This window comes from Hirundo rustica, chromosome 14 (genome assembly GCF_015227805.2).
Source record: "Hirundo rustica isolate bHirRus1 chromosome 14, bHirRus1.pri.v3, whole genome shotgun sequence".
Classification (NCBI taxonomy): domain Eukaryota; kingdom Metazoa; phylum Chordata; class Aves; order Passeriformes; family Hirundinidae; genus Hirundo; species Hirundo rustica.
In genome coordinates this window covers 17,203,076-17,229,944 of record NC_053463.1, presented here as the reverse complement: position 1 = coordinate 17,229,944, position 26,869 = coordinate 17,203,076, and positions in this window count along the sequence as shown.

Genomic DNA, 26,869 nt, shown 5'->3' with positions numbered 1-26,869 from the left:
CCCCTATAGTCCCTGGAGGCACTGGAAAAATCTCTGAGTTCTCCCTGGAGCTTTATCCCAATATTCCCGCCCATCCATTCCTACCCACTGACCACTCCTCCTCCAGAGCCACACTCACCCACCCTCCCTCGAGCTCAGTGGGGACACCCCAAATCTAATGGGTATTAAAGCACTCTCAGAGCCAGCACAAGGGTGCAAGATCCACTGGGCTTTCACCTAGAGCATCCCTTGGCTGTGAGGGTGGGAGCTGGAGCCCAGAAACTGGAGAGGATGAGACTCAAGGACAAGACGGAGAATAATGCTCTGGAGGGAGGCAAGAGATGGGAACCCAATAATACATCACAGAACAGCTCCTCCAGCCCACTTGGAGGATGCAGCAGCCCCATCTCTACTGCCTGGCTCTCCATCAGGGCAGACCAGCTCTATTTCATGTGAATCTTAGATAATTAATGTAAAGCAAAAAAATGTGCCTCTGATTAGTTAATATACCCACACTGCTCTGCAAAAGGGAAAAAAAAAATGCAGTCCCTCAACAGGCCTGTTCCAAATAATAATTCAAGTTCTTTCAAAAGCAGGTCAGCAGCGCTGAGTAATAAGTTCATTATAATCTAATAAAGTTCATTAGTCCTTGAGAAGTCTAAAATGCAAGAGCAATACTACCAACAAAATCATCCTCTGGCAGGATCATTTCTGGGTGGGGAACAAAAGGATTTGAGATAAAAAGAAGTAAAAATAGGCAGGAAGAATTTGAACGAGGAGAAGACATTGCTGGGAGAATTGGAAACACCTGAAGTACATCCAAAGAGCTGCAATAAAAGCGCTGGGCCTCACACATGAAAGGTAAAAGCAGCTATTAATAGTGGGGCAGTCGGGATGGCAGCGCTCGGCCGTGGTCGCACAGGCACAGGCAAAGAAAAATCCCTGCACAAGTGATAATAAAAGCCCTTAATTCAATGTCAGCGGGGGCCGGGTTTGAAGAAAAAAATAGGAGAGGCGTGATTCAGCTGCCAGCCACACGGGGACATCTGTATGCGGGTCCCTTCGTGCGCGTATTGCTCCTGCAAAGTCAACAGGAGGAACGAAGGAAAGCAAACAAATACCTGGGAGCCCGAGGCGCTGCCGGCGCGGCCAGCCCGGCTCTCGGCCGGGGATAACCTTGGGCATGTGGCACCTGCGGGAAACCATCCCATGGATGTGCCCGCCGGACCGGGCCTGCAGGTGCCTGAGCTTTGGGGAAGCTCCTCTGCAGGGAAATAATGCCCCAGGAAAGCTGGAAATGACAATGACAGCGCCGGGGGCAGGAGAGGCCGTGGGCACTGCGGGGTCACACCCAGCGCAGCTAAGTGCGGCTTGTTGTCCTGCTTTTCCTGCGTCCAAACCAAGCAGGGAACGGGGATTGGGCCGCAGAGGTGATTTCTTGCCCGGCTGGGAAGCAGCTGTGAGGCAGGGAGAGCAGGGATGCTGGGACGGGCAGAGGCAATAGAGCCACTGCGAAGGACAGGGGCAGCACGGGCTGCTCACAGCCCAGGCAGGCATCCCGCAGGATCTGCAGGAATAAATCCCCACTAATGAGAGCCAGGGACAGTGCAGACGCAAATAAGAGGGCCGGGAGGATGTGTCCTTTACTGCAGGTTTTGTGGTTGGTCCACTGGGACTTTGCACTCTGCAGAAAAATGACTGGTTTGTCCAAATTCTGACATTTCAGCAGAGGCAGACTGGGGAGTGAAGCTGTCCCCATGGATGGAGAGAGGGCGCTGGGGGCAGGGGCCTGTCCTGGGGGGCAGTGCCCCAGTGCCCAAATGTTTCCTAAATCCTTCCTGGGTGTATGGAGCCCCAGGGTAGAAGCTGGTGCTGCTGCCTCCCCATGAGGAGTGGGAACAGGGGCTCTCAAAGCTGCAAAGACACGGTTCTTTCTCCTGTTCTGCCTTGTTCTGGTCTTTGTCCTCAGGGAAACGGGATCAGACATTGAGAAGAAGAACAGCACCAATTTCTCCAGCACATATTGGCTAATTTTTTCTCTGTCCGCCACCAAAACAGCAGCTATTGCTGCCCTCAAGGCCACCCAGACTGTGGCCAAACGAGGTTATGAAAGCTCACTTTGCTTGAAGGGAGAAGGGATAAGGGGGTGGTGTTAAAACTGATATTTCACTTGGGACTTCATGTTTCAAGCCCTTAAAATGTTTTTCCTTCTTTTTCTAGCGGAAGGCAAACACACATTAAAGAAATAATTGTTTGTGGTTATGGACAGCTTTTCATTGGTGTTTAACTTGACCTGTGGTTTCATCGCTCACCTGCTGCCACAACCGTCGGGCATGAGGCGCTCCTGGTCCCCAGGACAAACCAAAGGACTGATGAAAAGCCACGATTCCAGCAATGAGCCTGGCTCTATCAGCAGGAAAATCCAACCAACACCCACGGGGCAGCAGCACCAGGCTCCGCTGCCACCTCTCGGGCAGGACGGAGCTGCTGTGAGTGAGGAGCAAGGAGATTCCTGGGGGTGGGACAGGTACAGTCAAATGTCATGCCCAAACAGTTGGTCTGAGCCCTAATAAATGCAAACCCTCTGAATAGCTGACACCTGGAGTTATTGAGGAGCGTGTGTGAGTGCAGGCAGAGCCCCGTGCAGCGCTAGTGCCCGCGGGGGATGTTGAGGATGCTGAGGCACTAAGAAAAGCCTCAGCTTTGACAGCGGGTGTCAGGAGGTGATTTATGGGCAGCGCCAGGCGGGAGGACCGGCCAGAGACAGCCCCTCTCGCCGTGCAGCCACGATTCTGTACTGTACCAGGCTGCCCTTGCTGTGCACTGAAGGGCAAGAGAGGACGAGGAGCTGTGTCCTGTTTTCCTGGCATTGCTCGTCTCTCCCCCCGCCCGAGGCCGCAGCAGCCCCACGAACACCTGGAACCGGGAGGAGAGTTCTGCACCCACCCTGGGCACACCCCGGCTCACAGCTGCACAAACACCAACTCCTTCACAGAACTGCAATGAAAAACCCCATGAGACTAGGGAGAGAAGGCTTCATGGGGACCCCAGAGCTCTCGCAGTGCCTCCAGGGGCTCCAGCAGAGTTGGAGAGGGGCTTGGGACAAGGGCTGGAGGGACAGGACACAGGGAATGGCTCCCACTGCCAGAGGGCAGGGCTGGATGGGAGATTGGGCAGGAATTGTTCCCTGGCAGGGTGGGCAGCCCTGGCACAGGGTGCCCAGAGCAGCTGTGGCTGCCCCTGGATCCCTGGCAGTGCCCAAGGCCAGGTTGGACACTGGGACTTGGAGCAGCCTGGGACAGTGGGAGGTGTCCCTGACATGGCAGGGCTTGGAACAAGGTGAGTTTCAGGTCCCTTCCAACCCAAAGCATTCTGAGATCTGATGAATGTCACCACCAGAGACTTCAGGGACCAAGGTTTCTCTGATGGGGCCACTCTGCACCTGCTGGAGCCAGTGCTGGGATGTTCTGTGCCAAGGATGCAGCATCAGCCTCATGTTCCTCACCCATGGTAATTTGTCTCAATCAGCCACAGCAGAGAAAAATAAAGATCTGAAGGAAGAACACCACAATCTATCCAAACTACAGGAGAACATATCGGGAAAGAGCTTGAGGTAATAAACTTGGAGATTGATTCTCTTAACCAGCTCTCTGATGGGCTGCAAATTAAAGCCAGAGAGAAGGGGAAAGGCTGGAATTATCAGAATTTTGTGAAGCTGAGTGAAAGCATGAAGCAGCAGAGAAAAACTTAATGATAATTAAGGATAATGTTTGTGATTCTGATTTCAGGACACTATGTAAATTCAAAATTACTCCAGAGGAACAAGCTGTATTTCCTCAGAGGCAGCCCAGCATCCCTGGCTCATGCACAGTTGTCTTTGGGTCCCAAGGGAGAAGGAAGAATGCATTTCTTGTTTCCTCTAGTCTAGATACATTACCAGGAGTCAGGAAAATTCAGAGCTAAACAGTTTTCTGGTAGAAATAAGTGATTTGTCAAAACTGGGAAGGTCCACAGGGATTTTGATCAGTTAAGCTGGAAATCAGGCAGGGTAAGGACTGCCCTTGGAAGAGATCCCCCAGATTCCAACAGCCCACAGAGCCAGGGCAGAACTTTATGCCCCTCAAGGGAGTGAAATGGGGTTTTTTTCCAAGTTGGAACAAACATAAACTCTAGAAATAAAAAGCCTGGAGGGCACAGATTCCTTCAGAGACTCCTGCCCTAGAGCAGCTCCAGAGACAGCGCACCTGACCCGGCACAGCCATGGGACACAGCCGCTTGACAAGTGATGCAAAACCCAGCTCCAAATTGCTCAGCAAATGATGTTAGGGGGCAAACACAGCTTATTCCAACCCAAATATAGCTCCAGACTGCACAAATCAAGTCGAGTTAAAAGAGAAGGACATCTAAAGGTCCAGGAGGAGGAGGGGATGGGAGATACAGGCTCAGTGGGAAACCATCCCGCCTTTGAAGGCAACAGGAGTTTAGTCTTTGACTGCAGCAGGGTGAGGACTTCACAGGTGTCTATAAACAGATCTGAGGCAGCTCCTCAGGGAGTGTGGACAGCACAGGCTCAATCCTGATCTGGCCCCAGGGAGCTGGGGCAGTGTTTGAGGGGCAGCAGAAGCAGCCCCTGTACCCCATCCTGCTGCAGGGCAGTGCAGTTGCTGCCCACTGCCCACTTGGGCTGTTTCTGGTGCTTTGCCATGACCAAGTTTTGCCATGTTTAAGGTGCCAATTTTCTGTTCCCATTTGCCAGCAGGGATCACAGAATGGTTTGGACTGGAGGGACAAGGATGGCACCACCAGATCAGCACACGGCTCCACCCCACCTTGGAGGGATCCCATAACCACGTTACACCTCTCAGCCCAGGGACGCCCCACAGGCAACACCTGCCCCAGGATGGGGAACCCTCCCTGATTTGCTCAGCACTGGGCTGGCAGAGCTGAAATTGCTCAGCCAGGAGATACAGATGGACCAAGACCAGAGCAGAACTGGGGACCAAACAGCCCAGGGCTCTGAGGTATTGCTGTGGGGAGGAGATGCCTTGTCTGGGCTGCCCAGCCACATTTGAGAATGGATTCAAGGGGTTTTCAAGGCTGGAATGTGTTCCTGCCCCAGCAACTGCAGGTGAAATAGGTGTCTTTGTAGGCTTTGAGGAAGAGCACATTCAAATTTTGCATCGATCCTTCAAGCTGGAGAGGTTTGGCCAAGTCCCCATAAGGATCATTTGCTACTCCAGTAATAAGAGGTATGTATGCAGAAGCAGATTTCCATGTGACATTACAATACTGGCAGAAATCCTTATGCATTTAGAGCAGAAAAAAGTGTTTCCAGTTGATATCTTGGAGAGAACTGGCACGAGCCCTGCAACAAAAGCACCTCCAGCTGGTGTGAGGCGGCTGTGCCAGGAGGACTTGCAGGTCCTGTTCTACCTTGTCTAGCAGGGGCCATGCCTGCCCTGTGAGCAGGGCAGATGTGACAGTCACATCAGATCAGCACGGAGCTCAGAGCACTCACACCAGCCCTGACTCAAACAAAACTGAACACGAGGCTCTCAGCAGTGGGAGCCATCCCAGCAATGGACAGGGACAGCAACCGTAACACCCAAGTGCTTCTCCTCCAAGAGCCACCACGGGGATACCGCTCTTCCCAGGGGCTCCAGGTCTGCCTCCTTCATTTATTTGCTGTTCAAAGCCAGTATGAGGGTTGAGAGCAGCAGCTTTTCCAGCACATTTGTCACTGGGATTTTCCTCTCCTGTCAGGGGGCAGGAGTGGCTCTGCTGTGCACCAGGCAGAAAGAGCAGGACTATCCTGGGCCATCGGGAAATCCAAGCAGATGCCACTTGCCAAATCTGAACGCGAAGGACAGAGAGAGGAGGAAAAGAAGCTGGTCCCACCATGGGGACCCCGTCTTGCTCGAAGGACACAAGGCAAGTAAGGTCCTGGATCCCTGCAAGGTCAGGGATGTTGTTCAGGCAGCGAGTTCCTCCTCACACAGCACTGTATGGAAAAATCCCTTGCTTTATAACTCCTGGCACAGAGGTAACACTTGGCCTCAGATTCCCTTTTGAATCCCTCATACTCTTTGATTTTCTGCTTTCTGTGTCCAGGGCCAAAATTGACCTCATGCATCACAGCCCTCTGGTTTGTGCTGCTGAGCAGCACCTTCCCTGCTCCCTGCTGCACCTGGCTGGAGCTACTTAGCATATTTCTTTTGATGTGGGTTTTTCAAAGAGCAGTGCAGGTTCTTCAAATCCTAGCACCGATTCAAGACCAACAGAGCACTATTTGAAGCAGACAGGCTGTTGTATGAATCACAGAAACACAGAATGGTTTGGGATGGAAGGGACCTTGCAGATCACCTCATTCCAGCCCCTGCCATGCGCAGGACACCACAATGGGCTCCTGCAATGGACAGCAGGGCTTTGCTGGCACTGGGTAACACCACAGCCAGTTGCTGGCACTCCAGTTGTCCACTGTCTGTGCTGGTCTCACAGGGGGGTGAGGTTTGTGCTGCCTGGGCAGAGCCTGGGGCTAGGGACAGGAGTCCTGCCTTGCCATACGTTGTGCTGACCACTTGTCCTGGAGCCTGTGGCAGAAGGTGCCTGGGGAGACTCGAGGCCGACCACTGGGATTCTGGAGCCGAAGCTACAGAGGGTCCGAAGCCAACTACACTCCCACAGAGAAGGAAATCTTGGCCGCCTATGAAGGAGTTCAAGCTGCCTCAGAGGTGATTGGCACAGAAGCACAACTCCTCCTGGCACCCCGACTACCGGTGCTGGGGTGGATGTTTAAAGGAAAGGTTCCCTCCACCCATCATGCCACCGATGCCACATGGAGCAAATGGATTGCCCTCATCACTCAGCGCGCCCGCATTGGAAACCCAAATCGCCCTGGGATTTTGGAGATAATTACAAACTGGCCGGAAGGTGAAAGCTTTGGTCTCATGGATGAAGAGGAGCAGGAACAAGTGACACGTGCTGAAGAAGCTCCACCATACAACCAACTGCCAGCAGAAGAAACACGCTATGCTCTTTTCACTGACGGTTCCTGCCGCGTCGTAGGGATGAACCGGAAGTGGAAAGCAGCTGTATGGAGCCCCACACGACAGGTTGCACAAGCCACTGAAGGAGAAGGTGGGTCAAGCCAACTTGCTGAACTCAAAGCTGTTCAACTGGCCCTGGACATTGCTGAAAGAGAGAAGTGGCCAAAGCTCTACCTCTACACTGATTCGTGGATGGTGGCCAATGCTCTGTGGGGTTGGCTGGACAGGTGGAAAAAGGCCAATTGGCAGCGTAGGGGAAAACCAATCTGGGCTGCAGATGAGTGGAAGGACATTGCCACTCGGGTAGAGAAGCTACCTGTCAAAGTCCGTCATGTAGATGCCCATGTCCCCAAGAGTCGGGCTAATGAGGAGCACCGAAACAACGAGCAGGTAGATCAAGCTGCCAAGATAGAGGTGTCAAAGATAGACTTAGACTGGCAACACAAGGGAGAGTTGTTCCTAGCTCGATGGGCCCATGATGCCTCAGGTCACCAGGGTAGAGATGCCACCTATAAGTGGGCACAAGACCGAGGGGTGGATCTAACCATGGATAGTATTTCTCAGGTTATCCATGACTGTGAGACGTGTGCTGCCATCAAGCAGGCCAAGCGGGTGAAGCCCCTGTGGTATGGCGGGCGATGGTCCAAGTATAAGTACGGGGAAGCCTGGCAGATTGACTACATCACCCTTCCCCAAACCCGCCAAGGCAAGCGCTATGTGCTGACCATGGTGGAAGCCACCACTGGATGGCTGGAGACCTACCCTGTGCCCCACGCTACTGCCCGGAACACCATCCTGGGCCTTGAAAAGCAAATCCTGTGGAGACATGGTACCCCTGAGAGGATTGAGTCTGACAACGGGACTCATTTCAAGAACAGCCTTATAAACACCTGGGCTGGAGAACATGGCATTGAGTGGGTGTACCATATCCCCTATCATGCGCCAGCAGCCGGGAAGGTTGAACGATGCAATGGCCTGCTTAAAACCACTTTGAAGGCACTGGGTGCGGGGACTTTTAAGAACTGGGAGAATAACTTAGCAAAGGCCACCTGGTTAGTGAACACTCGAGGTTCCACCAACCGAGCAGGCCCCGCCCAATCTGAGCCCCTGGGAACAAGAGATGGAGATAAAGTTCCTGTAGTACATATGAGAGGAATGCTGGGAAAAACTGTTTGGATTAATTCTGCCTCCAGCAAAGACAATCCCGCTCCTGGGGTTGTTTTTGCTCAGGGACCTGGCTGCACATGGTGGGTGATGCAAAAGGATGGAGAGACCCGCTGCATACCTCAAGGGGACCTTGTTTTTCGGTGAACACTGTGACTGTGTCTGTATTTATATTCACATGTATATATATGTATATTATTTAAAGATTTAAATTCAATATAATATGTTGGTGTGGGAAAAAAATTCGGGGTGGATAATGTTGGGGTTTAAGTCTCTGTGGAATTTTTTCCCCCCTCCCAAGTTGCTAGGAGACTAAGTGCTGAGTGCTTAACCTGGACAAAAGAACTGATAACTTAGTTTTGGGGGAGGGAAAAAAGCTCCCGGAGAGAGCGGAGGGTGGGGGGATCTCGCGGTTTTTTTTCTCTTCTTCTTCCGGGGGGGAGAACCGAGCGGGCCACGGTTGTTGGAATCCACAGTTAACGAAGGAGTCTGGTCCTGGGAATTCTATCATCTGTTGGAGTATCCAGGAATTCGGAGTTTCTTCGCTATCCTGCTGGATTTTGGGTGAGACCGGGTCCCGCCGCCGCGGCTTCTCCGGCACTGCCACCTCTGCCTGCCGAGGACACCCCGTGCCTGCGGAGGACAGTCCACCGCGCCCGGCTTCCAGCCATCAGCGCCGGAGCTTCCACCGTGTGCCCTCGGGGTTCTTGGTTCTGTTCTACTATTGTTATAATTACTGTTGTTTTTTTGTCTGTCCTGTTATATTTACTAGTAAAGGACTGTTATTCCTTTTACCCATAGCTCTGACTGAAAAGTTTTATTTTTGATTTTCCAAATTATAATAACACGGAGGGAAGGATTCAAATTCCTCATTTCCTAGAGAGGCCTGCCTCTCCTTAGCAGACACCTGTCTTTTCAAAACCAAGACACCACTAAACCCTGTGGTCTGCATCACATCTGTCCCTGCCCTCAGTTTATCACCCTCTACATCCTGAATTACACTCAGCATTTTCCAGAGTTGAAAACAGTGAAAAAAACCACAGCTCTGAAAGCAGGAGTGAGTGTGGGAGTTGGATTTGAAGTTGGGGATGGTGTCAGCGCTTGCAGCTCTGCAGTGACTGAAGCAGAACAAGGTCCCCTCTGAAGGGCAGATGTCCCTCAGCCCTGTGTGTCCCTGTCTGTCTGTCCCTGTGTGTAGGGAGGGCAGAGCAGGCCCAGGCTCTGCTCCAGGCCCAGCAATGGCACCAGAGCCCCGGGCAGGGACTGAGCCCAGGAACTGCCCTGCACAGGAGGCACAGCTTCTGCCCTGGCAGTGCCCAGCCCTGAGCAGATCGTGCACAGAGGCTGTGGAGTGTCCCTCCCTGGGGATATCCCAGATATTCCTGTGCCCTGAGCTCTGGGATGGCCCTGCTGGAGCAGGGAGGTGGCACCAGGTGAGCTCCTGTGGGCCCTTCAGCCTCACCCAGTCTGGGATTCGATGATTCAGAGGGATGGCACTGGCTTGGCCATGGCTGTGCTCTGGAGGCACAGAGACTTCCCCAGGACTTCCCCTGCAGGAGAGGACACAGCGCAGGTGTCCACACCACCCACAGCATGAGCTCTCCAATGCGATTGATCAGCCTCAGCTCCAGAGTTTGTTTCCCCAATGGAAAATGCCATGTGGAAGTAGATTGACTTTCCTTAATCCCTACTAAAAACAGTGAAACTGGGCACTGAGTCACCTGGAAGGTGCACACCAGGGACACTCCCCAGCTCCTCTGGGACACTGTGTGTGGCCAGGACACCGAGCCTCGGCCTTGGGTTGCAGGGAAAAGGACACTCGTGCCCACAGGCTCCTGCCCCAGTCCTGACAGCCCCAGTCCAAGGGAACCTGCTTGCCCTTCCCTGACGCACAGCACTGTTGTTTTGTTATGAAAAAAGCGTTAAAAATAACTTGGCTACCAGGATGGAGTATTGGGATGGATGCAGAGCAATCCCATTGGTTTTGTGCTCTCCCCAGCACCGTGTCCTGTGTGGGATGCCAGCTCCACCACCTCATGGATGAGCTCCCTATGCCGTGTCCAGCCCTTGTTCCCGAATTCACCTCCCTGCCCAGCAGTCCCATAAACTCCTGAAGCGTGGCTTGGCAGAAGTGCTTTTGCAGACACAAGGCAGAGTGGGAGCAGGAGGCAGATCGGTGCTGCAGGGCTGTGCCAGCGCTGTCACCAGCTCTCTGCAGTGTGGTGACAGGGCTGCACCTCCCACACCACCTCCCCAGCTCCGCGCTGGGGCTGCACGTGCTGTGTGTGGAGAGAGATTCGTGGGAAGCCACGAGCTCCATTACCCCCCTGCAAACACAGGGCTTTGCAGAGGCTCCTTTGCAGTAAACCAAACACGGCTGAGGCTGAAGGGATACGGGGCAGCAGTGCTGGCCCTACTCGTGGCCACAGCAGCATGCTCAGCTCCTCTGAGCAGACAGAGACAGGAGGGACCAGATCAGCAGCTGTGAACACGCACTGAGAACCCAGTGAACCTGCTCATGTCAAGCCTGGCAACTCGAGATCATATTAGGAGATAATAATTCCAGTTGGCATTGTCTGGAGGCAAACAGAGCCAAGATTCTGCAGAGGCTGTGACAATGTGAGCACCAGAGGCAGGATTTTCCAAAGCACCCAGGAGACGTAGGGATAAACTTGCCGTGACTTTTCAGGGTACCCCTGATCCCCAGCCAGATGCACAAACAATCATCTGGCACACCAAGCCACAGACTCCCAGCTCCTGCTGCAGAAGCCCTTTCCCCAGCCCTGCTCCATCCCCGGGCTCAGCCAGACCCCCAAACTCCTCATTTTCTCCCTAACATTCACCTGCCCCACATTCCTGAGACACATGCCTGGGAACTCAGGACATGGCAGAGGACACAGTGCTGGTGACAGGCCGAGGGGAGGCTGCCAGGCATGCACACAGAACCCAGCCTGTATTCACCTCTGCTCCCTCTGGAGCCTCCTCCACACCTGAATCCTAATCCGGGACCCAACACTCCTCAGAGAGGCTTCACCCTCCTCAGAGGGGCTTCTCTGAGCCACAAAGACACTGCCTCAGATGACAGGGGAGCAGGTTTGTTGCTAAATGTGAGCGTTTTGACTGCAACACACCAAGAGAAGGAGCCAGAAGCTGTCACAAGTATCAAGGGGCAGAAATGAGGCCAGGGCACAGGAACCAGCACTGCTCCATCCCTTTGCCTGCTGAGTGTGCTGCCGTGGCAGGGACAGAGAAGCAGCTGCTGGTGTCCCTTGGGATATCCCACGGGCTCACACTGTCCTGGCCACCCTTCATTCTCCCTTTCTGATCAAAAAGTGATTGGAAGCTTTCAGCAGATGCCTGAAGCAAGCCAAGTGCTGTTCTCAAAGCAAAAAGAACCTCCACAGCCTTCTCCCCTGGCAAAAGGACAGGTTTGCTTTGAATAGAATGGAATTGCACTTTGGAGTTTCTTCTTTGTCATGTTTTATGTTTTCCCAGCACTGCATAGGATTAGCTGGTTAATTAATACTTAGTATTATCCTCACAGATGGAGAGAGCTTCTAAGAACTCAAGGTAAAATATTTTAGCAATACAGATTTGTGCCAACCTAAATTTATAGTCTTAAACATAATGAGATTAGTAACAAGGGGGAAAAGAAACCAAGATGAGAGTAATAAAATACAGATCCTTTCTATGCACACACTGGTCTCTCTGCCTTTGGAAATCCCATCCTCACCATACACAGCAAGAAGGCTTAAACACATTCATTTATTTTTAATGAAGCCCATGTCTTCTACAAATCTGCAGGATTTGTGGCCACTTGTGCCATGGTCCCCAACCAGTCACGGCCACAGCTCCCCAAAAGGCTCAGCACAGTCCAGGCATCCCATGTGGGAGGGAGAACGAAGCTGGCTCAGCCACAACCCATTCCCACCTCCACATCTGAAGATCTTACAAAATTTTCCTGCTCAAAACCAGATAGAAAAATGAAAATCACTGAAAGGATCCAGGGGGGTTCAGTAAACATTTCATTTGGAAACGTTTCTTTCCGTGCCAACCTTTTCAGCTACTTTCAGCAGAAGTTTGAGTCGAACCATTTTGACAGAGATTTTGAAGGTTGCATAAAGATGAAATTTTTCATCAGATTTGCACTAAAAATGTGAAAATAAGGTATAGAATCAAAGCTGGATTCAGCTCAGGTTGAGTTTGCTTTTGGCAGGAGGGCAGAACAGATGATCCCCACAACTCCTTCTGGCCTGAGCTTTTCTATGTTTCCACACAAACTATTTTAAAACACTTTCAAATATTTTGTCAGGAAGAGCCTTCTCAAAAAATATCCTTTTCATCAACAGTTAATCTTAGCAGTAAAAGAGCACTTCACCTGAGAAATGCCACTGAGCTCAGGGGGCTCAGTAACTGAGTAATCTGCTCACGGCTGCCTGAGTCAAGCTCAGCTTCCCTTGGAATTGCACAGCCCTCTGCTCAGGCCGCTTAGAGAGGGAAAATCCCAAGTAATCAGACAGGGATGGATTTTATCCCATGTCCCAAGTGCAGCTTGCCCAGCACGGGCTAGAAGAGCCAATATAATGGGGATGGCAGCACACTGAGCAGCTTTAGTGTCTGGCTGAGCCCCTGGCGGTGCTGCCCACAGCCTGCTGCGCTCTCTGGAGAATCAGCCCTGTTATTTTCCCTTCCCTAGAGCACCATCCTGTCCCTCTGCAGGCGAGGCTATGCCCACAGTGCCAGTGCCACTCACCAGGCCCACTCATGGCCACCAGGGCCATTTGCACCCCAGGAATGTCACTCACAGGGCTGGTGGGGTCTGGGGGCAGAGCTAAGAGCGGGTGTGGGGAGGCAGAGCTGCACAGCAGAGAGCACACCTGGAGCCAGGGCTGGCATTGCTCCTGCCTCCCTGGTGTCCTGATGGCAAACAGCAATTGTGGCAGACTGGTGAGAGAAACACCCCCACAACCCCACCGCTCCCTGTGGACTTGCCTGAGGAATTAGGAATAACTGAAGGCAGTAGAAGGTCTCCTTATTGAGGCACCACTCTCCATCCTCAGGGAAGAGCAGTCCTGGAGCAGCCCATGGGAGGGCTCCTTTTCCTATCACAGAATGGTTTGGATTAGATGGGACCTCTAAAGATCATCCTGTCCAGCTGCCCTGCCATGGGCAGGGACAACTTTCACCTGACCAGGCTGAGCAGAGCTCCACCCAACCTGGTTTTTAATGTCACCAGGGATGGGGCATCTGCTCCTCTATCATGGGAGGACAAGGAGCATTCCCAGACCACTTCAGGGATGACAAAAATTCCAGTTTCTCTATAGGGGAGGGAAATTCCCTGCCTAGGCCAGGGGACAGCAATGCTGCTCCCTGCTGAGGACAGCCCAGCCAGGGTGACGGGGCCCTTCCTGAGGTGCTCCCAAAGACTGGCTGCTCCTTTGATTCTGGTCAAGGAAAGGTGATCATCGAGCAGGAGCTTCCTACAGCCTTCCCTGCTGGGCAGGACTATCATCTCAGTTACACCTAAAATAGAGCAGAGCATTCGCCTCTTTCACTTTGTGTGGAGACAGCGATAGTTAGAACAAAGAGGAGCCTGAACTTTGCAGTGATGGGAACTTCAGTGGGGAGGAATTACACTGACAGGAAAATCAATCCTCTGCAAAAAGGGAAAAGAAAAAAAACCCAACCCATGAGGCCAGAGTTTTTCAATGAGACTAACAGCGTGTTCAGCCGAATTTGGGGCCCCCAATTAGACAGCTCAGATTAAACAAAGACTGGCAGAAGATCTGCCTGGAAAAAAAGAAGTCTGACCTAAATAAGATATTTTCAAAGATGAGATCAGCATGGAGAGCAGCTGTGTCCCACACATCCCCTCTCAGCTGGGTCTAGGTCTGCACCAAGCGGCTCCATCCTGCTCTGACTGGCCACAGCAGCTCTGGGACCGGTGGCAGGAGGGCCAGGCCTGCAAGGGAGGCACAGCCATCAGGTGAGACATCCCAGAGGGAATTACTGCAGCAAACACTGCAGGAATATTAATTCAGCCCACTTGTTTGTAATCCCAAGGATTTAATTTTAGAAATCACAGCTCATTGGGAGTTACTCACTGAACCTGGAAACAACAGGCTGGAAGGAAGAAATACAAGTGCTCCTGCCAGCCACTGCTCAAAACCAGCAGGAGACAGGAGCCAGCATGGAGAGGGAGCAGAGCCACCACCTTCAGGGCCACTGGACCCGGGCCAGCACTGCAGGACAGCCTGGAAAACTCTGGCAGCACCAGGAGAGCCGATGCAAAGTGCTGAGGAGGTGACAGAGAACGTCCCAGCAGAGGGGGGTCACCGCTGCCAGCCCTGCTCACCTGCCCCATGGCTGGGGTCTCTGCTGCAGGTGAGGCATCCCAGGGGCTGCTCTGCTCTCCTGCTTCAGCAGAATGAAGCCTCCACCTGCCCACATGGCACGAGAGCCTGAGCCAGGCACAGCACCCCCAAACCCCTGCAGTAAACCCAGCCCCTCAGTGACGGACACCTTTGGGAATCAGCACAGGATACTGCGTGGCTTGGGGTCTGTGGTGGGTCTTTTTCTGTTCCCCAGCACCACAGAGGGCTTGGACAGCACAGCCCATCACCCTCTGACCCTCAAATCCTTCTGCCAGAGTCGGGAGCTCTGAGAATTCACCTGCAGCTCGCTGGGAATGAGAGCATGACGAGAGGCTGTGTAAGCACCGCTCAGGCTCCTGCTGCACCGGTGCCCCAGGATCTGAGGCCCAACCCCCTTCTGGGCCAGATCCAGATCTCGGTGCAGGCCAGCAGCGTCCTCACAGCTTGCAGGAGAGCTCTGCCCGGGCAGGGAGCCCGCAAAACCCTGCCAGGGGCAATGCAGCTCGCCCGGTGCTTGCAAGTTGGGAGAGAGCTTCTGTGGGAGAGAAGTCACTGCCCGTGGAGCTGGGGGGCTGCAGAGGCTCAGGGATGTGTTTAGGGTGCCCTACTTATCTCATGGGGTGCACTGCTGTGCATCCCCTACATCTGGGATGTAGGATCCCCCGGATCCTGCTGGGCTCCGCCAGGGATGAAGACCCAGCAGTGTTGTCACCTCCGGACCCCTGGGATCACCTGTGGGAAGGGGGCCTGGGTGGGCTCGTGGAGGGGACCAGGGCGGGGACAGGGACCCTGCCAGGACTGCGAACTCGCTGCCGCAGCTGCCACACACAGGTTTGTACCGCGCCTGCAGGGCCCGGCAGTGGAGAGCCTCTTGTTTGTGGAAATGCATCATTGGGTTTCATAATGGATTTTGTAGACTATTAAATCCATCTGAGGTGCTTGGGGAGGACAGAAGTTCTCCCAGCTCCGCAGCCCACCTGGAGCTGGCCAGCATCACCCCGGGCACGCTCCATCCTCCTTCCTGCCGCCGGCATCCTCAGGAAATTACACAGCCTTACTGAACAACCTTGCTCTGACCCAGCCGTCCGACCCGGAGGCAAGGATAGCCAGACACACACCAGTCACCCGAACAAATCATTCCTCTGTCCCACAGCATCGCCTCCAGCCCCGCGGGGAGCCCGGAGCCCCCCACCCCAAAGGAGCAGCACAGCCCCCCCCCAGCCCCACGGGCTGCAGCCCACGCTCCCGATCTGAAATTCAATTAAGACAAACATTATTTTGCTGTTGCCCAGTCAGGAAGCGTTACAGCACCCCGCGCATCACGTGCGGGTGGAGGTAAAACAATTCCCCTCCAGCGGGGGGAACGCTCGCTCCCGGTGACACCAGATCGCGGCAGCTTTCGAGGCAGCGCTCAGGTTAAACCTGGGGCGTTGGGGAAATCATCAGCGGAATGGCACTGCTCAGCCTCCAGGCCTCCGAGGTGAACACAACTGGAGAGGGGAGGAGAGGAAGGGACCCTGCTGGTGCTGGGGACCAGCCCAGGACCACTGGGATGCTCAGCTCCTGCTGCTGGGAGTGGGCACAGCACAGGGCAACTCCACAGAAGCTGAACCAACTCCCCCTCCCTCACCTCCAACCTGCAGCAGAAATTACACTCTAATTTCCTCAAAAACGATAAGTTTAATTTGAAAGGGCATAATTCTTAATTTATGTGTTGTCATGAACAAAGACAGCAAAAGTAGGTCATTTCATTATCTGCCGCCTGAGTATTTTGCCAAGGAGCCAAGGCATAAAGCTAAACAAAATCATCACCCAAGGTTTGGGATTTGTTTGTGGAAAAAAAAAAATATTACGGTTATTTTTCTACTTGCTTGATTTGCACATCTTGGATTGCAGAGCATATTTAGCTTGGCTTTAAAGCATGCATTTATTGTGACTGTCATATTTGATAGTGCTGCCTATAGTCAAAGAGCAATCTTTCATGGATACACTGTCTCAATTTATAATTCAATATCACAGCTTTGAGAACTCGTACAATAAGTCAGCCAATGACAAAAAGCCTAAAATGTCTGTATGCAAATAAACATGTCAGTGCATGAATGAGCACCTTCCAGGAAGGGCCTGCCAGCTCTCTCCTTGCTGCAACCCTCCCAGCCAGCTGAAGGACGGGAGACATGAGCAGCCCAGCAGCCATGCCCAGGTCCTGCTGGCCTCCCTGAACATTTGGGGTGATGCTTCCAGGGCAGGGAGAACAGCTCCCTGGCCAGGGACTGCACCACCTGTGCTGTGGCTGCCCCAGGGAACCCTCACTCATCACAGCAGACACCTCAGTCCCTCTGAGCAGCACCCAGGGTCACCTCGGTCACCCTGAGACCCACCAAGGTTTGGCTTTTCCTCAGAGCACAGAGGAAGGACCAGCATCACCCTCGGGACAGGTGGGGATGCCTGGGTGAGCAGCAGTGGCTCAGGGAGAGCATTTAGGAACTAAATCCTACTGCTCTCTGTGTGCACCACCTCCTCCCAGCCCTCTGCCCACGGGTGGGAGCTCCCTGAAGCCCAAAGCCCCAGAGCTGTGGGATTGTCCCAGGTTACTGCCTGACCACCTGGGCACTGCAGCCCCGTGCTGTGCTGGCTTGAAGGCAAAACCAGCAAGAGACTCCAAGTCAGAAAAAACAGCTTAATAGGAGAGAGAGGAAAAAAAAAAAAAAAAAAGTAAAATAAAATAAAACACATGCAATAGTACAAAAGATCACTGACAGAGTCAGAATACAACCTGGCACCGTGGTGGTAGCAGTCCAGATGAAGTGGTCTTGTTGAAGCAGTGTTCTTGCAGAAAGGTCTGGTAGCTCTTGTCCTCTGGGAATCCAGTGGGTAAAACTGCCTGTGCTGTCCCAAATCCCAGATTATAGCCAGGTGGGAATGCTTGGCTCCTCCCCCTGGGCGGAGCATCTCACAGTGGGCTGATATCATTTTATCAGTCTTGCAATGGGTCCTTGATTGCCCATTAAGCAGAGATAGCCCCCAGAGGGAGTTATCTATGAGTCATGTAGCAGGGCATTGATGGGCCATTAACAGAAGATAGTCTGGAGGGAGGGGGCAAGGGAAACAGTGCCCAACCTAGCTTCAACAGCTCATGCAGATGGTGATAGAATACATCCTTTGGGCACATCTTACATTGTAACCTAGGACACTCACCTCCTGCGTGCTTCCACACCGCTGCTGCAGCCTGGCCTCCCGCTCTTCCCAGTGGTACTGCACAGTGCTGCTGATAAATAAACCTGCGGATGGCACCGCTCTGCTCAGCCCCATGGAACAGCTCCTGTGATGGGGAGGAGCTGATCCCCACGGAGCATCCCAACCCCTACCACTGCCTGGGAAGTGGCTCGGATGAGAGGGAACAGCCAGAGCTTACCTATCCTGTGCCCAGATGCAGCCGAATTTGGGCTGGTTGGGGGCTGTGTTCAGATATGCTGAGCTGACAACTCTGCTGTCACAAAACCTATGCTTTTCCAGGGCAGCACATTCTGGGAGTGATCATCCAGAGTGAATGAAGGAGAGGACCCCAAAACTGCAAGGGGTGAATCTCAGCTGCCCCAAGAGCACAGAGCTGGCTCAGCTGCTTGCAGGTGAGACAGACCCTCCTCATCCCTATGCCAGGGTTGGGCAGTGGATCTGCTACTCAGCCTCTCACCGAGGGCTGCCCTTGGGAAATTCCCTGCGGACGCAGGTGGCTGCAAGATCCTCACCTGGCTCAGGAACCACCAGCAGGGCCTTGAGAGTAAAGCTGTGCCATTGGCATGAGCATCCACTGCTCATTCTGCCTCCAGAGCATGGCTGCTCCAGCAGATTGTGGCAGATTGTTTGCAATCAGTCAACAAAGAGGGGAGAAAATCCAAAGTCTTGAGAATTCCAGCTCCTGATCACAGCCGAGGAAATTGCGCCATTGTCAGACAAGAAGAGGCTCAGTGACTTGAAGATTCTGTGAACTACTGCCTTAGTCTGTGCAGGGAAACTGCCTGGCCACCTCCTGCCGTCCCAGGGGATGATTCCTGCTGGACCCTGTGGTTTTTCCTCCTTCAGCACTTGGTGGTGGAAAAGTCCTCATCAGCTTTGAAGCTCTGCTTCACCTGCCTTTTATTGCCCAGATTTAGGAGCTCCCTGAGCAGGCACAACATGACCCAGCTCACCCCAAGGAGCTCCAGAGATAATCAGTGCCTTCCACCTGGGTCTTCATTAGACCTGTATTCCCTAATTCCCCTGAGAGGAGGTTTGGAGGAGGTTTCACAGACCTTGACCCAAGTCCACTCTTTTCAATCCAGGGTGATGATCTGGCAGAGCAGAGACTCAATTGCACAGAGCCCAAAGGATGTCCTGTGGTAATTCTGCCTCCTCTAAGGCATGGATTTCATTTTCTGAGGGCTGCATCCTGATGGCTGCTGAGCGCCTGCATTTTTTCACAGCAGACAGCCCGACCTATAAGCATTAAATAAGAGTGAACAGTTTTCCTTTTGCCCACTGACGTATAAAATGGGTTTGTGTGAGGATTAGGGAGCAGAGGTGGGAAATGTCTTTATCTGCTAATGATCCTGTGAATTATACATGTTTAGTATTCAAGCATCTGAAGGAGAGGCAAACATAGCCATTTTCTATGGAATGACCTTTACCAGCAGCCAATACATTTACATTTAATTTAGAATTACAATTACTGGGTCAACTTGGGAGCAAGTGGAACTTAGATTAATGGAGAAGAGACAAAAATTGGTCTTTCTGCCTTCACGGGCAAAACACAGATTTTTCTCTAAAACAACCCCCTCAAACCTGATGTCCAGCAGGAACCTGGAGCATCCCCAGTGCATTTGAGCAGCAGCACTTGCGTATTTTGGCTGGGTGAAATCTGTGAGTTTGGTCCATTGCCCATCAGAGCGTGGCTCAGGCTTTGGCCAGCCAGGACCAAGGAGGTTCCATCGCCCACTGCTCCATGTGGGAAGAAGCCAAGGCAGGACCCGAGGGGCAGCATCTCTGTTTGGACACTGGGAAATAGCCTTGGCTCTGGCCTGGCCTTCTGGAGTGGAGCAGCTGCCCCTCAGCCTGTAAAGGCAGTGATTACTCCAGGGCCAGCTCCTGTGTGTGCACTGAGGGCTTGGTTTGGGGTTGTCACCAACGGGAGGGGGTGGCCCTGGCTGGAGGGGACCCAGCAGGACCTTTCCTCTATGACCTTTCCTCTACGTCCAGACAGGCTTGTCCCGCTCACAGCTTGTTCAGGTAACCACCTAAAAGGGTTCTGAGGTGCCTGTAATAATAATAATAATAATAATAATAATAATAATAATAATAATAATAATAGTAATAGTAATAGTAATAGTAATAGTAATACACTGTATCTTGGCTGGGTCTGGGATCTGGTGGCACCTGGGCACCCCTAGGTGTTTGGGAATGGTGTTCTCATCACCGTTTCACAGCCTTCTGCAAAATTAGGAGAAGCGGGGAGGTGCAGCTCTAGCAAGGGGCTTCCCGGAGGGCAGGGGGAAAAGAGCAACACCCTGTGCCAGGCAATAACTCAGCACCCCCGGCCCCAAACCAGCAAATTCAGCTGATGTTTCATTCACACACAAAGAGCACAAAGCCCAGCACAGCGTGGGAGCCCATGGGACAAACCCCCTGCACATGAATAGCCCCTCCTGTGCCACAAGAGCCGTCTCCTGTATTTATCCCCGGGCCCTGCGAGGTGCCAGGAGAGAGTACCATGCTGCAGCTCGGTAAGCACCGAGCCGTGCACGCGTAAGGAGCGATTTCCCGTCCCAGTGCCCAGCTGTGCCGTGGATGGGAGCGCAGGAGCAGCTCCGGGCGGGTGGCTCAGCCGCGTCCTGGCCCTGGCACCACCAGCTCTGCCAGTGCTTGTGGTGCTCAGCAGGCGGCACAGCCTCGGGGATCCATCCCGCAGAGATCCATCCTTCAGGGATCCATCCTGCAGGGATCCATCCTTCAGGGATCCTTCCTGCAGGGATCCATCCTGCAGGGATCCATCCTGCAGGGATCCTTCCTGCAGGGATCTGTCCTTCAGGGATCCATCCCACAGGGATCCTTCCTTCAGGGATCCTTCCTTCAGGAATCCATCCTGCAGGGATCCATCCTTCAGGGATCCATCCTTCAGAGATCCTTCCTGCAGGGATCCATCCCACAGGGATGCGATGCAGGGGGAAAGGAAGGGCCACTGTGCCCGATTGCTGTCCCGGGGCAGGCTTGTGAGAGCAGCATCACCCCTCTGCCGGTGCCCAAAGCCCCACGGTGCCCATGGGACACCCGGCACCCTGGCCAGGCTGGAAAAAGGCCCTCTGGCATTGCTGCTGTCCTGGAACCATGCAGCTGGCACAGGGCCAGACAGCCCCTCAGCTGGGCCGTGCACTGGCCATGGCCAACATCTGCCTTGTGGCCACCAAGGGAAAGTGGGACAGCCCACAATGGCCCTGCTTCCACAATGGCCCTGCTCCCACAATGTCCCTGCTCCCACAATGTCCCTGCACCCAAAATGTCCCTGTCCCCACAGTGTCCCTGCTCCTACAGTGTCCCTGCTCCCACAATGTCCCTGCTCTCACAGTGTCCCTGCTCCCACAATGTCCCTGCTCTCACAGTGTCCCTGCTCCCACAGTGTCCCTGCTCCCACAATGTCCCTGCTCTCACAGTGTCCCTGCTCCCACAATGTCCCTGCACCCACAATGTCCCTGCTCCCACAGTGTCCCTGCTCCCACAATGTCCCTGCTCCCACAGTGTCCCTGCTCCCACAGTGTCCCTGCTCCCACAATGTCCCTGCTCTCACAGTGTCCCTGTTCCCACAATGTCCCTGCTCCCACAATGTCCCTGCTCTCACAGTGTCCCTGCTCCCACAATGTCCCTGCTCCCACAGTGTCCCTGCTCCCACAATGTCCCTGCTCTCACAGTGTCCCTGCTCCCACAATGTCCCTGCACCCACAATGTCCCTGCTCCCACAATGTCCCTGCTCTCACAGTGTCCCTGCTCCCACAATGACCCTGCTCCTACAATGTCCCTGCTCCCACAATGTCCCTGCTCTCACAGTGTCCCTGTTCCCAGAAGATGCCCACTGGGGTAGGGAGGGATGAAGGACAGGGATGGTGAGGATGGGCTGGATGTCAGCCCCCCAAAAGCCCTGACCCCAAGAACCCTAGTAATGGCTCTGGGCCTGTGGGAAGCCCAGAGTGGGCAGCAGGAGCAGGCACAGCATGTGTGTGTTCCTGGAGCTGCAGCTGCTGCTGGAAGGGTGGCAAAGGTTGAAGGCACATCGTGGTGAGTTACAGGGTTTCCCTCTATATCTGGATTATATAGAAATATAATCTTTTTTTTTAATATAGAAATAGACGTGCCTATTGTTACATATTTATATAGAAATATATAGATTATATAGGAATAGATATCCATCTCTAGTTCTTCCCTGTGAGGATGGGCAGGCCCTGGCATAGGGTGCCCAGAGAAGCTGTGGCTGCCTCTGGATCTCTGGAAATACCCAAGACCAGGCTGGATGGGGCTTAGAGCACTCTGTGACAGTGGGAGGTGTCACTGCCACAGCAGGGGTGGAATGAGCTGAGCTTTAGGATCCCTTCCAACCCAAACCAGTCTGTGATTCTATGACATAATGCCTCTATAATCTAGAAATACATAAAAAATACTCTATTTTTCGATGAGTTTCTGTGCTGGTATGTGGACTAGCAGTGAACATGCACAGCTCACATCAAGGGGAACGGGGAACCCGGGCACTGGCCAGGGCTCCATGAGAGTCCCGGGGAGCTCCCCCTGTGTCCCCAGCGCACCTGGCACACAGTCAGGGCCTTTCATCCTGGCTCTCTCATTCCCAGCACGGCAGGAGAAGCCGATCCTGAGCCAGAGGTAATTGGAAGCCACACCAGAGCATGAGTCAGGGGGCTGACACAGCACGGCACTGCTTCACCATGCTGCTGGACAAAGGCACACTCCTCTACATCCATTACTGGAGTTTTATTTTCAAGCCTGTCATGCAGCTGAAAAGGCTGTGAAGCTGTTTGGACACTGCCCTGCAGGGGAATTTATCTGAAGAGCTGCTTTCTCTACAGCAGCACCTTCATCTCCCATCTCTGATCAGATCAGCGCTGAGGCTCAAAATTCACGGTCATGTCACCAAAAGACACCTCAGAGGACACAGGAGCACTGCTGACATCTGCCTCCATGAGGGGGATGGTGGCTGTTCCCACCACGTGCAGCCAGCTCCATGCAGGAACCCCCTGGGCACTGCTGAAGGAGGCTCTCCCCATCAAACTCAACCTTGCTCTTGTTCACACGGGTCTAAGTTCAGAGCCTGCACAGATTTTGGCCCCATGTTAACGTGTAAGTACAGCTCCAAAATTCACCTTTTCCATATGATGTTTGGAGAGGTGATTTCTCCAAGCAAATGCCCACTCTCTCCTGAAAAGCTCAGGCATGTTGCTGGCAGTGCTCTGTGCCTCAGTCCCCCCAAGGCCATCGTGGGGGCAGAGCTCAGAGCTGCCGGCTCCATTCAAGTGATCAATAAAGGAGCTGCCCTGAGCTGCTCGGGGAACAAGGAGTCATTGCAGGAGGAAAGAGGTCTGGGCAAGATCAGAGGAGTGGGAATGGCAGCCTGCAGCCTGGGATCAGGCATCTGGGCTGCTGAGAGGCTTTTCTCCGGCTGAGAGTGAAGGAACCTCTCCAGCTCCAAGAGGAGCTGCTGGCATTTGAATAACCTCCCGATGTGTGTCGGACCCGGCGGAATGTCCCACAACTCGTGGACTGGCCTGGCTGAGGCAGTACTCAAATGAAAAGGCTGATAACCACTCTGGGTCACTGGCAGTGCTGCTCCCTCCCTCGGGCGGAGGCACAGAGCTGCTGGGAAGCCACAGCAGAGTCTCAAAGCCTCTTACGGGGCCCTGAGTCCCACTCCAAGCGTGCACAGAGGGTGACAAGCTGGTCGGTCTCTGCCCGGCAGGGGCAGTCATTCCCTGGGGACAAACACAGCCAGGAGCTGGTGGCTTTTCCAGCGTTGTGCATCACACACTGCTCAGAGTGAGCCCTCTGCCAGATCCATTTCAGCATCTTCTGGACTTCTCCCACCCAAGCATGAACCCATCTCCTTCACCGTGGCAGGGACAGGGACAACAGGAAAACAGCACAGATCTATTTAAAAGCATTTAAAGCCTGAGCTAAGCCCCAAACTATCCATTTCCTTAAACAGACTGCTTGGAAGAGCTCCAGCTGGGCCATTAGCTCAGGTAAGGTAAGTTCTCCACCATCCAGCCATGTCACTTTTCTGCTTCACTAAAAAAAAAAAAAAAAAAAATTTCTGTATTTGCTCCTGAAATTGGCTTCAGCAGCACTGAGCATCCCTGGAGTGATGAGTTTCGCTCCACACACCCAGCTGCTTTCTGTGAAAAAGCTTATTTTGAGTCAAGATAATAAACTGAGCAGGGTTAACCCTTGCATCCCACAGCACGGCTGGCACCAGCAGCACAGGGAACATCCTGAGTGCATCCAGCCCTGGCTTGGCTGTGAGGATGTCCCCATTGAAGCCACGTGCTCTATTACCTAAAAGGATTTCTTCAGTCACATAGACAACATAGCCAAGCTACAAAACACCCAGGTGAGGTGAGATCCAGCCTTTCCTGCACGCTGCTCTGCCTGAATGCCACAGGGACCGGCCCTAAGTGAAGGGTGCAGGGTAGTGAGCATCACTTCATGCCCGGGTTTGCACTGCTCAGCAGAGCCCAGGGTATTGATTTCCACCTGGACTGCCCCATGGCACTCAGCATTGCTCTCTGAGGTGCCTCTCAAACAGCCCATCTATTTTCCCAGCTCCTTGGCCACATTCCAAGGTCCTTTCGTCACTGTTTCACATGTGGGACATCGAGGCAGGGCGAGCACAGCCGCTCGCTCCCAATGGCCCATTGGAGTCTCTCGAGGACGTGGGACCTGCGGAGGCTCCAGGGTGCAAAGCAAAGCTCCAGCTCTTGCTGGACCTGCTTGCTGGGCTCCAGGGCCATTTTCACCCCACTGAGGGGAGATGCAGTGCTGGAAGCCACTGGTATCTTTTTGAGCCAGCAACATAAATGGCAGCTCCCAAGGGGCACTGGCAGGGTTGCCATGGACAGGGCTCTCCCAGGGTGATGTGGGGCTGGTGGCTTCACTGTCACCCTGGGCTGGAAGAGGTTTGCAGCCAGGGCTGAGGTACAGATCCTCCTCGATGACTCCTGCTCTGGTCATCCATGAAACAGGGCCTCTCCTCACCCTGAGGAGGACCCAGGGCCAGGGAGCATCACCCAGGGCTTCACCTGCTCACTGAGAGCACCGAGAGCATGGCTTGAGGCACAGCTAGGGGAATGATAGCTCTGGGTCTGACACACAGTGTGTGCACATGGGGACCGTGCACAGAGCAGCCTGGGCTGCAGGAGCGGCTTTCTCCTCTCCCACCTCCCCTTGTAGCAGCTGTATCAGTCCCTGAACCTCTGTGAGGACCCTGCATCCCCCAGGAGCAGGTTTTGCTGGGATGGATCCCCCTGGGGCTGTAGCATGGTGGGCACGAGGCTTCTCAGTGCTGCTCCCTCCAGTCTGAGCACTGAGCTGGCAGCACCTCACAGAGTTCCAGGGATTTCCAGGAGAGGCAGTTTCATGGAGCCTGGCATCATTTCAGCACTTTTCAAACAAGTGGCAGAAATCTTCCAGGGAGCCTGGGAACATGAGAGATGCTCATCGGCCCAGCAAGGCTGAGATCTGATAAAGGCGAGAGTTCAGACTGATAAACCCCAAGTTAATTGGTGAAAAAGATGTGATTAGTGACTGATTGTGTGGAGGCAAAGAGCCCAGTGCCCAAGAGAAATAACCTGCTTACGAGGGGAGTGTCACCACCATTTTCAGCTTCCTGAGAGCAGCTGGACAGTCCGAGGAGATTTGCTCTGGCAAGGCTGATTTTGGCTCAGTGCCTTAGCTGGGAGGAGAGGTTTCTGCTCTAGGGGGATGGCTGCAGTGTCCCCTCACTCTGCTCTGGCTCCCACCCTGCCCTGTCTGCTGCAGAGGAACCAGCAAGAGCCCATTCCCAACAAAATGAGAGCCCAGGGAGCAGCAGTGACTCATGCTGGGGATGACTCATGAAATCACACTGAGCCACAGATTTTTTTGGCTTGAGGACAGAGGCCAAGGCCATCTCTGCCCTTGGAGGGGCTCATGGCCCTTCCCAGTGTAGTACCCTGGGACAGCCTTTCCCAGTCTGGGCACTACTGCCCTCTCTAGCAGGGACACCCAAAACTGAGCTTTCCCTTATTGTCATGGTTATGAGATGAACATTTTCCCCAGAAAATTAGTTTTTAAAGGGTGTAAATAACATGGTCAGCATGACAGGGATAGTGTAAGGGGTTAACTTTGGTTTTGGTTTTTTTCCTTTCCCTATAGAATTTTTTCCCCCCCATAAGTTGCTAAGAGACTAAATACTTAATACTTGACCCACACAAAAGTGGGCGTTAAATCACTTAGCTGGGGGGGGAGGGAAAGGCTGGGTGGGGGGCGTGCTCTGAGAGCTGAGGGTGGTTTCTTTCTGCTCTCAGTTTCAGAGAAGACGGTCGGGTGATGGCTAGCTGCGTGAGGAGTCCACTGTTAATGGAGGGTCCTGTCCTGGGAATTCTACCACCATCCATCATCTGGATGCTGGAGTGCCCAGGAATTCAGAGTTCCTCACCTGCCCTGCTGGAGCTGGGCCAGCCCTGCCCAGCCATCGTGGCTTCTTCAGCACTGCTCACTTTGCCAGGACACCCCCCTGCCTGCCGGGACATTCTCCCTTTTCCTGCCGGGACATTCCCCCTTTTCCTGCCGGGACATTGTCCCTTTTCCTGCCGGGACATTCCCCCTTTTCCTGCTGGGACATTCCCCCCTTTTCCTGCCGGGACATTCCCCCTTTTCCTGCCGGGACATTGTCCCTTTTCCTGCCGGGACATTCTCCCTTTTCCTGCCGGGACATTCCCCCTTTTCCTGCCGGGACATTCCCCCTTTTCCTGCCGGGACATTTCCCCTTTTCCTGCCGGGACATTCCTCCTTTCCTGCCGGGACATTCCCCCCTTTTCCTGCTGGGACATTCCTCCTTTCCTGCCGGGACATTTCCCCCCTTTTCCTGCTGGGACATTCTCCCTTTTCCTGCTGGGACATTCTCCCTTTTCCTGCCGGGACATTCCCCCTTTTCCTGCCGGGACATTTCCCCTTTTCCTGCCGGGACACCCCCCTGCCTGCTGGGGACCCTCGCCATTCCAGCCACCAGCCTGGGAGTTT